General features: G+C 38.5%; 1 pseudogene; it reads left to right on the forward strand.

Annotated features, from left to right (window-relative positions):
* Positions 1-12,450: 12,450 nt before the first annotated feature.
* LOC124994301 (growth arrest-specific protein 7-like) lies at positions 12,451-13,341 on the forward strand (annotated as a pseudogene).
* The last annotated feature ends 258 nt before the right edge of the window (positions 13,342-13,599 follow it).

Consider the following 13,599-nt stretch of genomic DNA (forward strand, 5'->3'; position numbering starts at 1 on the left):
TTACACTTGGGCCAGTTTGGCAGGGCTTTCCCTCACATGTGTGATATATAGGATTGGAATTTCCATGGGACAAGGAATGGAATCATGACCTCACTCACCCCAACTCTGACCCAGACTATTTCACTTCAGACATTCTGATATTTCTCAGTAAGCCAGAGCACACATTGTAAGAAAGGGCAGTTGTGGCTTCTTTTTTTTTTTTTTTTTAATTGTAAACAAATGGGATACATGTTGTTTCTGTTTGTACATGGAGTAAAGGCATACCATTTGTGTAATCATAAATTTACATAGGGTAATGTTGTTTGATTCATTCTGTTATTTTTCCCTTCCCCCCATCCCTCCCACCCCTCTTTTCCCTCTATACAGTACTTCCTTCCTCCATTTTTGCCCCCCTCCCTAACCCTAGCCCAAACCCTAACCCTAACCCTAACACTAACCCCTCCCAACCTCCATGTGTCATCATCTGCTTATCAGTGAGATCATTCGTCCTTTGGTTTTTTGAGATTGGCTTATCTCACTTAGCATAATATTCTCCAATTTCATCCATTTGCCTGTAAATGCCAAAATTTTATCATTCTTCATTGCGGAGTAATATTCCATTGTATATATATACCACAGTTTCTTTATCCATTCATCAATTGAAGGACATCAAGTTTGGTTCCACAATCTGGCTATTGTGAATTGAGCAGCTATGAAAATTGATGTGGCTGTATCTCTGTAGTATGCTGATTTTAAGTCCTTTGGGTATAGACCAAGGAGTGGGATAGCTGGGTCAAATGGTGGTTCCATTCCAAACTTTCTGAGGAATCTCCATACTGCTTTCCAGAGTGGCTGCACTAATTTGCAACCCCACCAGCAATGCATGAGTGTTCCTTTTCCCCCACATCCTCACCAACACCTATTGTTACTTGTGCTCTTAATAATCGCCATTCTGATTGGGGTGAGATGGAATCTTAGGGTAGTTTTGATTTGCATTTCTCTTATTACTAGAGATGTTGAACATTTTTTTCATATATCTGTTGATTGCTTGTACATCTTCTTCTGTGAAGTGTCTGTTCATTTCCTTAGCCCATTTGTTGATTGGATTATTTGTGTTCTTGGTGTAGAGTTTTTTGAGTTCTTTATATATTCTGGAAATTAGCACTCTATCTGAAGTGTGAATGGCAAAGATATTCTCCCACTCTGTAGGCTCTCTCTTCACATTACTGATAGTTTCCTTTGCTGAGAGAAAGCTTTTTAGTTTGAATCTATCCCAGTTGTTGATTCTTGCTTTTATTTCTTGTGCTATGGGAATCTCCTGTTACGGAAGTCTGATCCTAAGCCGACATGTTGAAGATTTGGACCTACTTTTTCTTCTATAAGATGCAGGGTCTCTGGTCTGATTCTGAGGTCCCTGATCCATTTTGAGTTGAATTTTGTGTAGGGTGAGAGATAGGGGTTTAATTTCATTCTGTTGCATATGGTTTTCCAGTTTTCCCAGCACCAATTGTTGAAAAGACTATCTTTTCTCCATTGCATATTTTTGGCACCTTTGTCTAATATGAGAAAATTGTATTTATTTGGGTTTGTGTCCATGTTTTCTATTCTGTACCATTGATCTACCTGTCTATTTTCGTACCGATACCATGTCGTTTTTGTTACTATTGCTTTGTAGTAGAGTTGAAGATCTGGTATTGTGATACCCCCTGCTTCGCTCTTTCTGCTAAGGATTGCTTTAGCTATTCTGGGTTTCTTATTCTTCCAGATGAATTTCATAATTGCTTGCTCTATTTCTGTAAGGTAAGTCATTGGGATTTTAATTGGAATTGCATTGAATCTGTATAGCACTTTAGGTAGTATGGTCATTTTGACAATATTAATTCTTCCTATCCAAAAATATGGGAGATCTTTCCATCTTCTAAGATTTTCTTTAATTTCCAGTTGTGGCTTCTGAGAGACAGTTGTCCCACAGTCTCTAGTATGGGTGCTTGGGACTTATTTCAATATGTCTTTCCCTCCTTCTTTTTGAAAGTCGACCAAAACAATAAGAAAAACAAAATAATTAATAAACAAACTCAATTTTGCAAACTTCACTCTCAAAAGTCGAAATATGCTGAGACTGACCAAGCCACATGGTCAATGGAGTGGGGAATGCCAAGCCTTCCTAGAGGCAGCAGAAAATGATGGCAGGACATATTCCCTGCTGAGGAAGTCTTACTCCATAGAGCTAAAGCCCATGTCCCAAATCTAAACAACCATAGCAAGAGCTGAGGAGAGCAAGGATGAGATGTAGCAGAAACAGTGTGGAGGGTTAGAGGCTGAGGGGCTAAAGTCTGCAGAGAACCAGTATCAACAGACATCCAGAAGCATCATGGAAGACACAGACAAGTCTTAAATCTCAAGGGTTCACTTGAAGGTCACAAGGTGTGCCTCTTTACCACAGTAATTAAGGATGGCAGTGCAAACTTCTCTCTTAAAAGTCAAAATCAGCGGAGATTGTTTATAAAAAGCACGTCCTGGGTATGGTTAGAATCAGAGAATAAAGGAGGTGAATAAACTTTGCTTAGTGGCAGCAACAAAAACAAGAGTCTCTTTTAAGTAACATGAAAGGATAATGAGGATATCACATTGACAGAAGCGTAGCAATGTCCTGTGAAATAACTGGTCCAGGGAAATCAAATCTATGCAAGCATAAGTAGCCCAAAACAAAGAAAACCAACTGAGACTTCATTTGTGGAAGGAATGGGGAAGAAAATCTTTGGAAAAGAAACAAAATATATATAGACTTTTAAAAATACACCAATCAGAAACATTGCTTAAAATACACACACAAAAAAATAGAATCTCACGTTTCTATATGACTTGAAAAAAATAATGAAATGATTATGTCTAAGTAATCACAAGGAGCAAATTCTTGAACTTAGGAGGGAAATAGTGAGACAGCTCAAGGAAATGTGAAGAGTCTAAATACACCAATTAAAAATGAGAAAAAGGGATTGGGGTGTGGATCAGCAGCAGAGTGCTTGTCACACATGCATGAGGCCTTGGTTTCAATCCCCAGCACAAATAAATACATAAATAAATAAAAAATAAGAACTGAATGGTCCAAATATACCAAATAAAAGACAGACCACTAGCTGGCATGGAAGTGCACTCCTAAAATCTCAGTGACGTGGGAGGCTGAGACAGGTAAGTTCAAAGCCAGCCTCAGCAACTTAGCAAAGCCCTAAGCAACTTAGCAAGACCCTGTCTCAAGATAAAACATAAAAAGGGAATATGTCTCAGCGGTTGAGTACCACTAGGTTCAATCCCTGGTATAAATAAATAAATAACAAATTGTCAGTCAGACCCAACTCTATGTTCTCTGCAGAAACCCACGTTAAATCTAAAGGCTCAGATTGATTAGAAGTAAAGAGATGGAAAAACATATATCATGCAAATACTCTTTAAAAGACAGCTGAAATAACTGTATTAATTTCACATTAAGCAGGTTTCAGAACAAAAAGGATTACTAGGGATAAAGAGGGCCATTACATAATGATAAATAGATAACTCTGCAGAAAGACATAATAATCCTAGTGCACCTAACACACAAACATCAAAATAGGTGAGACAAAAAAAGATGGAACTGCAAGGAGAAACAACAAATCCTCTGTTGTAGCTAACTGTAACACCACCTCTCTTTCAGTAATCGATAAACCAAGCAGGTAGAAGGTAAGTAAGAAGTAATTGATGTGAACATCACTACCAATCAACTTGATCTAATTGACATTCTTAGAACAGTCCACTCAACAACAGCAAAATAAACATTCTTCCTGAGTCCACATGAAGCATTTCCCAAGCTAGATCACATCCAGGACTGTAAACAAATTTAAATGAATGGAAATCACAAAAAATATGTTCTCATGCCATAGTGCAATTGAACTAGAAATATTAGGAGAATTCCTGAGTATGTGGAGATTAACAATCTGCTTCTATATAAAATGATAGAACAATTTTTTAAAATACTTTCACTTTGATTTAAGTTTTTTAAAACTTACCAAAATTTGTACAATGCAAGCTTTGCAAAGTGCTTAGAGGGAGATGTATACTAAGAAATGCATATATTAGAAAAGAAGACAGATCTAAATTAATAACATGAACTTCCATCTTAGAAAACTAGAGAACAATATAAACCTAAAACAAAACAAAAAAAAATTAGAAATAATAAAAATTAGAGCACATTTCAATGAAATTGAAAACAGTTAAATAATGAAAATCAGCAATCGAGGAGGTGTCTGTTTGAAAACTTTAAGGAAAAGAGTAATACCAATCCCTTACAGTATCATTTAGAAACAGAAGCAAAAGGACTTCCCACAATATTACATAAAGCCAGCATTACCCTAGGATTGAAACAAGATAAAGACATTACAAGAAAAGAAAATGAGAGACCAATCAATATGTTTTATGAACATAGATGCAAAATCATCAAGAAAATATGAGCAAATCAAATCCAACAATTTTAAAGAGAATTACATACCTTGATCAAATGGGATCTATTCCCACTATGCTACACAGGATCAACTATAGGAAATCAACTAATTTGTAATCATCACATCAAAAACTCAAAAAAGGTCACATTGGATCACATCAGTTGATGAAGAAAAGAATTTGACAAAATCCAGTGCCCATTCATGAAAAACTGTCTCAATGAATTATGAACAGAGGGAACTTCCTCCATTTGAAAAGGAAAGTTGCAATAAATGGTGTTGTGACAATGAGGTAAACAATTGGAAAAATGAATTCTGATCTATACCTGGTTCAAGTATTCAAATTATTAAGATTAAATAAGACAACATTGGAAACATTTTAAAATATTGGATTAGGGAAGGCCATTCAAACTAATATTTAAAACATACAAATTGACTTTTGCATTGTGAAAACTAAATTTTGAAAAGCTAGTTTCATAATAAAAAAGATAAATTGGGAAAAGTACTTGAAACTCATTCACAAATAAAGACTAACATGTAACAAACACTTAGATGACTCCTTAGCAGTGGAAAGGTGCTCAAGAGTGCTTCTAATAAGAGAAATGCAAGTTAAAATTATACTGGGATATCACGTTTTACCTGTCAAATTGGAAAACAATATGATAAAGGTTTGATATTGAATTCTATTGATGAGGTTTGGTGAAAAAGATATTCTTAATATTTGAAGTTGCTTTACATTTATACAATTTCTACCAAGGTACATTTGGTAGCATATAAAATTTACAAATGTATAAATTTACCCAGCTACCACGTTTCAAGTGATTAGTTTTTCTATTGACAAAATTACAAGTTTGTGAAATAATTTATTCTCAAGCTTACTTAAGAACTGCATTGCTTATGAGATAAACAAATTGAAGCAATCTAAATGTTTATCAATAGGGAGTTTGGTTAGATAAATTATATTATACTTGGCAACTGTAAAAAAGGAAGCAAGTATCAAAAGATCATGGTAAAAAAAGCAAAAACCAAAAACAATCTGCATATAAGTATGAATAATATATTTCATTTAAAAGGGAAGGAAATAAGTCTAAATAGTAATAACTTCTGGAACTTTATTTAAAAACCTCTGGAGAGACTAATAACAGGAGTTGCATATCTTGACTGATAAGGAAGAAAAGCATGATCGATGTTTTGAGCCAAGTATATTTATTGCCTAATTTACTAAAATATGTTAAATGTTACCCTTAAAAAAGGTGAGGTGTGGGATGGATACCCCTGATTCACTCTCCCCATCTGCACGTGTATAGGTGAAAGAAGTTTCAGCATAGTGAATAAAAAGAACTTTTTTCTAAGATGTGTAACACTTGAGGCCCAAGCTGTTTTGTTTCTCAATGTACCTAACTGAACACAACATTGAAAGTAGTGAGGCCAGAGATGGTACCAGTATTCCGAGTTCCATTTTTCCAGTGTTGAAGATTGAACACCTGAGAAGCACTGAGGCAAGAGCAAAAAAATTATTTAAAGGATAGGAGAGAGAGAAAAAGAGAGAGAGAGAAAGAGAGAGAGAGAGAGAGAGAGAGAGAGAGAGAGAGAGAGAGAGAGAGAGAGAGAGAGATACCTCCACACAGTAGGGAGTCCAAAGCTGGTACTCAAGGCAGTGGGGGTGTCCTGCACCTTTTATAGATTCCAGATTTCCTTTATTCTCATGCCCCCTTCCTCCATCCTGCCTATGAGACTCAAAAGGCGGAGTGATCCGAGGGTGGAAATGAAGCCACCCAGGAGTATAGGCAGGAAAGGAGCCACTCAGGGGCTACTCGTTAACAACTATTTACAAGGAGGAATAATTCCCTGGAGGCAGATAACCTTGGCAACAGGTTGGAGGAGGGGGGAGTTCTCTGGAGGCATTAGCATTTTATTTCCTTTTGAATCAGCCCCCTTCTTCCTGACCCAATTATTCATTACCTACACCAACTGTCCTTTTGTCCTGGTCTCAGTTCCCCCTCTGATTAAAGGAACCCTTGCTGCTGTAAGGGGAAATGAATGATGACTGATCTGGCTGCTTCAAGCTGATACGGGACAATGTGGGGCAAATAGTTTGGGACTCCCTTTTAGGAATATTTCGTGTCAGTCAAGGGGTCTGTGGCAAAATTCTGGTTTGGAAGCAGCACATGGTAAAGTCATCTGGAAGGTAGGTGCTTCTATGACAGACAAAAAAAGACATGAGTTCTGGAATGAGATAAATACAAAATAAATGCCATAGCATCTGGAACATGTCAGTAAATATCATGATGATGATAGACACCAGTAATCTCCACCTGAGGTGCAAGAGCTAAGAAGTTCTTCCCATAACAAAGCTAGTGAGGACATAGCCTCTATTTGGGAATGTAGATCTTAGTTAGGATATTAGTTATGTTGCCAGAGTTATCAAGAATCTAAACACAACTCTTAGTTTTTATAATGACACAGATGCCCTCCTAAGATGTAGTTAAGATATTTAATGTCATCTTATTTTTGTAAAATATATTTTTATTGGTTTAACCTCTGTGTTTAGTAAAGATCCCTTTAATCTGTTACTTAGGGCTAGACAATCATACTAGAAAACACATTAAGCCAACCTGTGTAGGAGGTTAGGAAGGTTTGTTGGCCTTAAATTGACTAAAAAATCCCTGGCTCTGATAAGTGTCTTTTGACAGTTATCAGGCACTCCTAGCTACTTACTCTTGGTGGAGCTAACACAAGTGTATATCTTAGGTTAAAAGAACTATTGTTTTTCCTTTCAAACGCCCAGGTATGGCTGTACTTGGTTTATAACTGTTTTTGAAAGGTGTTTAAGACCCAGCTGGTCAAAATGACCTTGTTCCTATCTATTGTTAAGAGTCAGCTGACTTCCTTTAGGAGGTCACTTTTGGGAACTTATGAGCAGCCTCTTTGCTCCACTAGTGCCATCTGCCAGGACAGGTCAGGGTCTCATTAACCACATGACTTCCCTTGGAAGCATCAGGGACATCTCCCTCTCCAGTGACCCTCCTCTTTGCAGCCTGTGCACTGGTTGACTTTTGGCACCCCAATGTCTCATTGATCACCCTGATTGGGAGGTCATATGACCCATAGTTGCAAAACCCTTAGAGAAGACCTCTTGTTACCTGCATTCAAAATGACTCAAGAGGGCAAGAGCCAAATATTGGCTATTTTCTTTCTTGATGCTTTTATTCCTTAAATTTAATCTCCAAATTTTGGTCTTAGACATCCAGGAAGCCAGTTTCACCAGTCTAAAAGTAAGAGTATTGAATTTTACCTGTAATGTAACCTTTACAGTTATTTACCCCTTCCATTTAATTGGAGTCAGTATTTGTACTGAAAGTCATCCTCACATCTTGTATGTCCCATAGGTGAAAGTCTATTATCTCAAATTAACTCAGGTTGTTATACTGAAAGTTATACTTCTGTGAAGCACTAACAGACAATAGTTATAAAGTTTACAAGAAAAATACAAAATGAAATTAACAAGAATAAGAACATATTTAATTTGTATAATAGCTATGAATCAAGAAACATAATTTTTGTAATTTCAAATCTTTACTTTAAACTTTAGTTTTAAGAATGCCAGCTTGGTAAAATGTTCTTCTAAACCTTATATTTTAAAGATTTGCTTACTCTGAAGATATGAATACATCTATTGTACAAAAAAGTCAGTAACAGTACCAAAATTACACTGATGTTCTTATATTAACCAAGATTAGCTTTTAAAGAAAAATTCATTGTAGAGTAATACTCTAAAATAACAGATGTTTAATCAGAGTTGTATAAACCCTAATTCCTTTAAGATTAGTCTCTCTAAAGAATAAAACTTAACAGATATAAGAAATTATCTTGATAGATAAGAGTAGATTAATGTTTTAAGAAATCTTTATTACTTCAATCCATAGAAAATTAAACTTTTGTCTATATCAGTACCTTAATATTTGACCTGAGGAAAAACTTTGGGTAGTTTTAACCAATTGTGACAATCACAGTTAACTTAGTTATACACAAACTTTTGAGATTTACCCTCTACAGATTTTCTGCAACTTAAACATTTTTCATCTTTTTACTTTATCATATGAAGACTTTCTCATTCAAAAACATTTCTGTTTATTTCTGCTTTCAACTAAAACCTATTTCTATACTTAAAAGCTTCTTATATCTTTCTTATATGTTGGCCTCTTTTTAAAAATCATATTCTAAAACAATCTTTATGAAATTTCTGAATTTAGACAAATTACTCCACTTTAATAAGATGAAATACTTTATTTTTATGGTACTTTGATTGAAGCCCAACTGAAACATTTTGCACCCTTTGTATGCAGGATTATACCTTATAGAATCTTAACTCTTAGCAATCTGTTTTTAGTGAAGACAGAAACAAAGGAATCTCAAACCTTTACATTTATCCATTTATGAAAGCACACATAAAGTTTAAAGATATTATCTTATGGAATTTAAAAGTTAGGAGTACTTGATTTTATATTTAGCAGTATTTGATTTTATATTTACTCATCCTCAAGTATTGATGGGAGAGGATGTATTGATGGAATCCTTAGGTAAAGATTCTCAAGGTAGATCTGACTTGTATATATGAAATCATTTCATTTTCCCTCCCTGTGTTGTAGCATTAGGAAGGAACTTGTTAAGAAAGCAGGGTGGTAGAGTGCAAGATAAGATAGCCAGTCATTTAGATCCAACAGTGGCTTGAATTTTAGAGTGACACTTTTTTTCCTTTGGTTTCAACCAGTTCTCTGAAAGCCTTGTAAGTCTTACAAGGTCTGCAAGCCCTGTAAACCTCTGGAATTTACACTTCAAATACAAGCCTTAGAGATACAGAGATCTGGCAGAAGTTAAGTAAGGGAAGTTGCTGTTTTGAGTAAAATTTTATTTAGGGGACATTTTAACTATTCTTTTTCATTTTCCCAACTGGTAATCAGGTCAGGTTTGGATGCAAAAAATTATGAGACATCCTCTCCCATCAATACTTGAGGAAGAGGCTCCCCTCTGAATGAAATAAAACAAACAAATGCAAGTGATAAGAATCCATTGGTGCATGCCTGAGGAACTGTCTCCTTGGCTAGAGGATGTCTTCCCCTTTGCTAGAGCCTCTAGCTCCTGGAGCCTCTAGCGGCCAGCAGTTTCTGCCCCTTATTCCATGCATGACCACTGGACTTAACTGCTGCCTCACCTGTGTGGTCATTACCCATATGCTTTTTCATGGGTGGCCATGAAAAAGATGCAAGTCTCTGTGTTATCTACCCTTACCATGTGACTTGTAATCCCTGGGAGAACATGGGACTCCTTTTTGAAATTAATCCCAATCTGTCTTTGTTGAGCCTTCCATTAGTTAATAAACTTTTTGGGGGAATTTTGTTTCACTTAGAATGGAGGATCATAATTGAGTTTAATTTACATTTCTGGCACAATTTGGGGTTTTTTTTTCAAAAGTTCTGAAAAGTCCTTAGGCCTGCACATAGGAATCTTGGACTATTTCCTTCCTTTTTACAGAAGAGATTGAGCTGTAGAATGGTATTAAAATTCATATTTCCCTCTGATGGCCATGATTCTCTATCAGAGAGTTTCTGTTGGGACCATGTTTGGCAGCAGAAGAACCCTAGGGGTAAAGGCTGGAATAAAGAGTTTATGAAGACAGAAACAAAGGAATCTCAAACCTTTACATTTTATCCATTCCTTAGGCTGTGGGCCTAAGGAATCTTCAGAGGGTCATGGATATAAATCTTCCTTTTTGCAGCCAAAGAAACTCTCAGAGTACACAGGAGCACAGAAACAACAATGGGAATCCCTATATATTTGTAAAGGCTTAATATGTGAACAAAAGGAACCCAGGCATTTCCTTACAAAACATTCCAAGTCCCTCTCAACCCTAGAGTCTCACTGGTGAGGGAAGGTGGATGCTTGGGAGGACCAAGTGTAGGAGAGTGTAGCAAGGCTCATTTGGAAGTGCCTGTGTTTCAGGGGCTTTCATTCAGTGCCACTTGATGGACCAGTCAGCCACCACAGGATACCTCATAAGCATGGTTGGGAAAGGAGTTGGGGAAGAAATCTTTGAGGTTCACCAGTGAGTGGCCCCAGCCAGAATCTCATAGTTGTTCCAACCCTCCGCACATCCCAAGACAGACGGAGATTAGTGACACTGTGTACTCACACTAGAAATGCTCCAAGCCTGGATAGGATAGTGAGAAATGGCTTTGGCAGAACCTCACATGCCAGACCCACAGGACAGGTAATTAGGAGCCTCCCCAGTCATGAATTCTGTCACCTGAGACTTACAGAATGGTGACTTGCACTAACTGCTTTTAATTAACTGATGGGTGCCCATTATTATCCTCCAGAAAGAAAGAAAGAGACAGAAAGATGCACCTCAGAAAGATATGGGATGTGTCCAAAGGAGCTTACCTCTGTGACACTCCCAGAAGACCTCCCATTTGAGACCAGAGATGGTACCAGTGTTCTGATTCCCATTCCCCCAGTGTTGAAGATTGAACATGAAGAATGCTGAGGCAAGAACAAAAAGTTTCACTAAAGGATAGAACAGAGAGAGAGAGAGAGAGAGAGAGAGAGAGAGAGAGAGAGAGAGAGAGAGAGAGAGAGAGAACTCTGCAGAGTAGGGAGCCCAAAGCTGGTGCCTGAGGGAGTCCTTAGGCCTGCACATAGGAATCTTGGACTACTTATTTTAGGGGGTGTCCTGATCCTTTTACAGATTTCAGATTTCCTTTATTCTCATGCCCCCTCCTTCCATCCTACCTATGAGACACAAAAGGTGGAGTGATCCAAGGGTGGGAATGAAGCCACCCAGGGGTATAGGCAGGAAAGGAATCACTCAGAGGATACTCATTAACAACTCCTTACAGGGAGAAACAATTCCATGGAGGCAGATAATCTTGGCAATAGGTTGGAGAGGGAAAGTTCTCTGGAGGTATTAGCATTTTATTTCCTTTTGAATCAGGCCCCATCTTCCTGACCCAATCATTCATTACCTACCCTGACTGTTCTTTTACTGTAGCATTATAGAATAATCCTAATGAATCCTTCTCACTCAAAATAGCCAATTGGCCTGGCAAAAGTTCTAAAACCATAGTAGGGGGATAATAGTATAAGGAAACTAGAGACCATTAGATCAACAGATATATAAAGACCATATCTCTGCAGCTTGCAGATTTGCAATGAGTCATAATCCACAAAAAACTAATATTAAGTACAGAAAAGAGCTAGGTATGGTGGCCCACACCTGTAATCCCAGAGACTAGGGAATCTGAGGCAGGAGGATTGTGAGTTCAGGGCTAGTCTCAGAAACTTAGCAAGAACTGGGGATGTAGCTAAGTGGTAGAATGCCCAAGGGTTCCCCAGCATTAAAAAAAAAAAAAAAAATCCTACTTAGAAATGCAAGTGGGCAAACTGGAAGGGAAGTTCCCTCCCTGGGGCCTATTTCATATCCTTCAGTCTCTAATGGAGTTTATCAATCGTCTGCGATCCAGAAGCCATTTTGGGACTGCAGCATGGCGGAGCCTATGGAAACTGAAACCCAGATTTGTGAGGTACTAGAAACCTTCAGGGACGCTATAAGTCTACAGGGTAGAAACTGCACTACCTCAGATCCCTGCGGCTAAATGGGAAGACACACAAACAAAATGAAAAAAAAAAAAAAAAAAAAGGGGGGGTGGGAGATAAAGCACTCCAAACAAACCAGGATACTCCAATTATAGACCTCATTGACAAACCAGTAGAAGAAATGTCAGAAAAGGAGTTCAGAATTTACTTAGTAAAACTGCTTCATGACTTTAAGGAGATATAAAGAGTGAAACCAGAGCTATGTTTCAGGAGAAGGAAGATAACTTAAATAAAAATAAAAATTCAATGGAAAGTAGTACCAACAGATGAGACCACTTGGAAGATAGAACTTCAGGCAATGAAGACAAAATATATTAATTTTGAAAATAAAGGTGACCACACAGAGAAGATGATAAATTGCATGATGTTCCCTCACCCAGACACAATGCCTGAATAGCAGTTGCTGAAGACAACAGAGTGGAGCTACTGTGACTACTTCTGGGCTGATAAGAAAGACCCCCAAGGCAAAGGCACCATGGCGAGGTTTGAACTGCTGCTCCAAACAAATGCAGAAAGAAATGTCTGAATTCATATGAGAGAGGATAAGACTGAAGAAGAATATGCAAAGAACTTGGCTAAGCTCTCTCAGAACTCATTGGCTGCACACGAGGAAGGTTCCCTGGGAGAAGCATGGGCTCAGGTGAAGAAGAGCCTGGCAGATGAAGCAGAAGTCCATCTCAAGTTCTCTACCAAGCTTCACAGCGAGGTACAGAAGCCCCTAATGAACTTTCATGAGAACTTCAAGAAAGACATGAAAATGTGTGAGCACCATATCACTGACCTCTGCAAGCAACTTGCCAGCTGCTATGCATCAGTGGAGAAGGCTCAGAAAGCCCTCACAGAGCGGTAGAGAGACCTGGAGATGAAGACCCAGCAGCTGGAGATCAAGCTGAACAACAAGATGGAGGACGACATCAAGAAGGCATGGAGGAAGTCCACACAGGCTGGTGATGAACTCATGTGCTGTGTGGACCTCTACAAACAGGCCCAGTCCAAGTGGTTTGAAGAGATGGTGACCACCACTTTGGAACTGGAGTGGCTGCAAGTGGAGAGGGTGGAGATAATCCAGCAACATTTGTGCCAGTACACACAGCTGTGGCACGAGACGGACATGCTCAACCAAAGCACAGTTGAGCCTGTGGACCAACTGCTTCGAAAAGTGGAACCGGCCAAAGACAGAGAGCTGTGGGTCAGAGAGCACAAAACGGGCAACATTCGCCCTGTGGACATGGAGATCTAGACACGGCTATGTGGCCCCCAGGGGTCCTGCCCAGGAGAGGGGCTGGGTGTCCCATGGAGGGGAGATGATATCTCCTGCTGGGTGAAGCTGTCCTCCCACCCGCTCTCCTGTCCACTGAGGAGAGAAGAGAGAGTTGGCAATTCCATAAAGGTGATCTGGATGGCCCAGCTGGGGGATCCCAAATATTCCCAGGCCAAGAAGATAGACCTGCAACCCTGCCCTTGTCTCCAAGACTGAAGCCCCCCAAACCCATGCCAT

The sequence above is a fragment of the Sciurus carolinensis genome, chromosome 10, assembly GCF_902686445.1.
Source record: "Sciurus carolinensis chromosome 10, mSciCar1.2, whole genome shotgun sequence".
Taxonomy (NCBI): domain Eukaryota; kingdom Metazoa; phylum Chordata; class Mammalia; order Rodentia; family Sciuridae; genus Sciurus; species Sciurus carolinensis.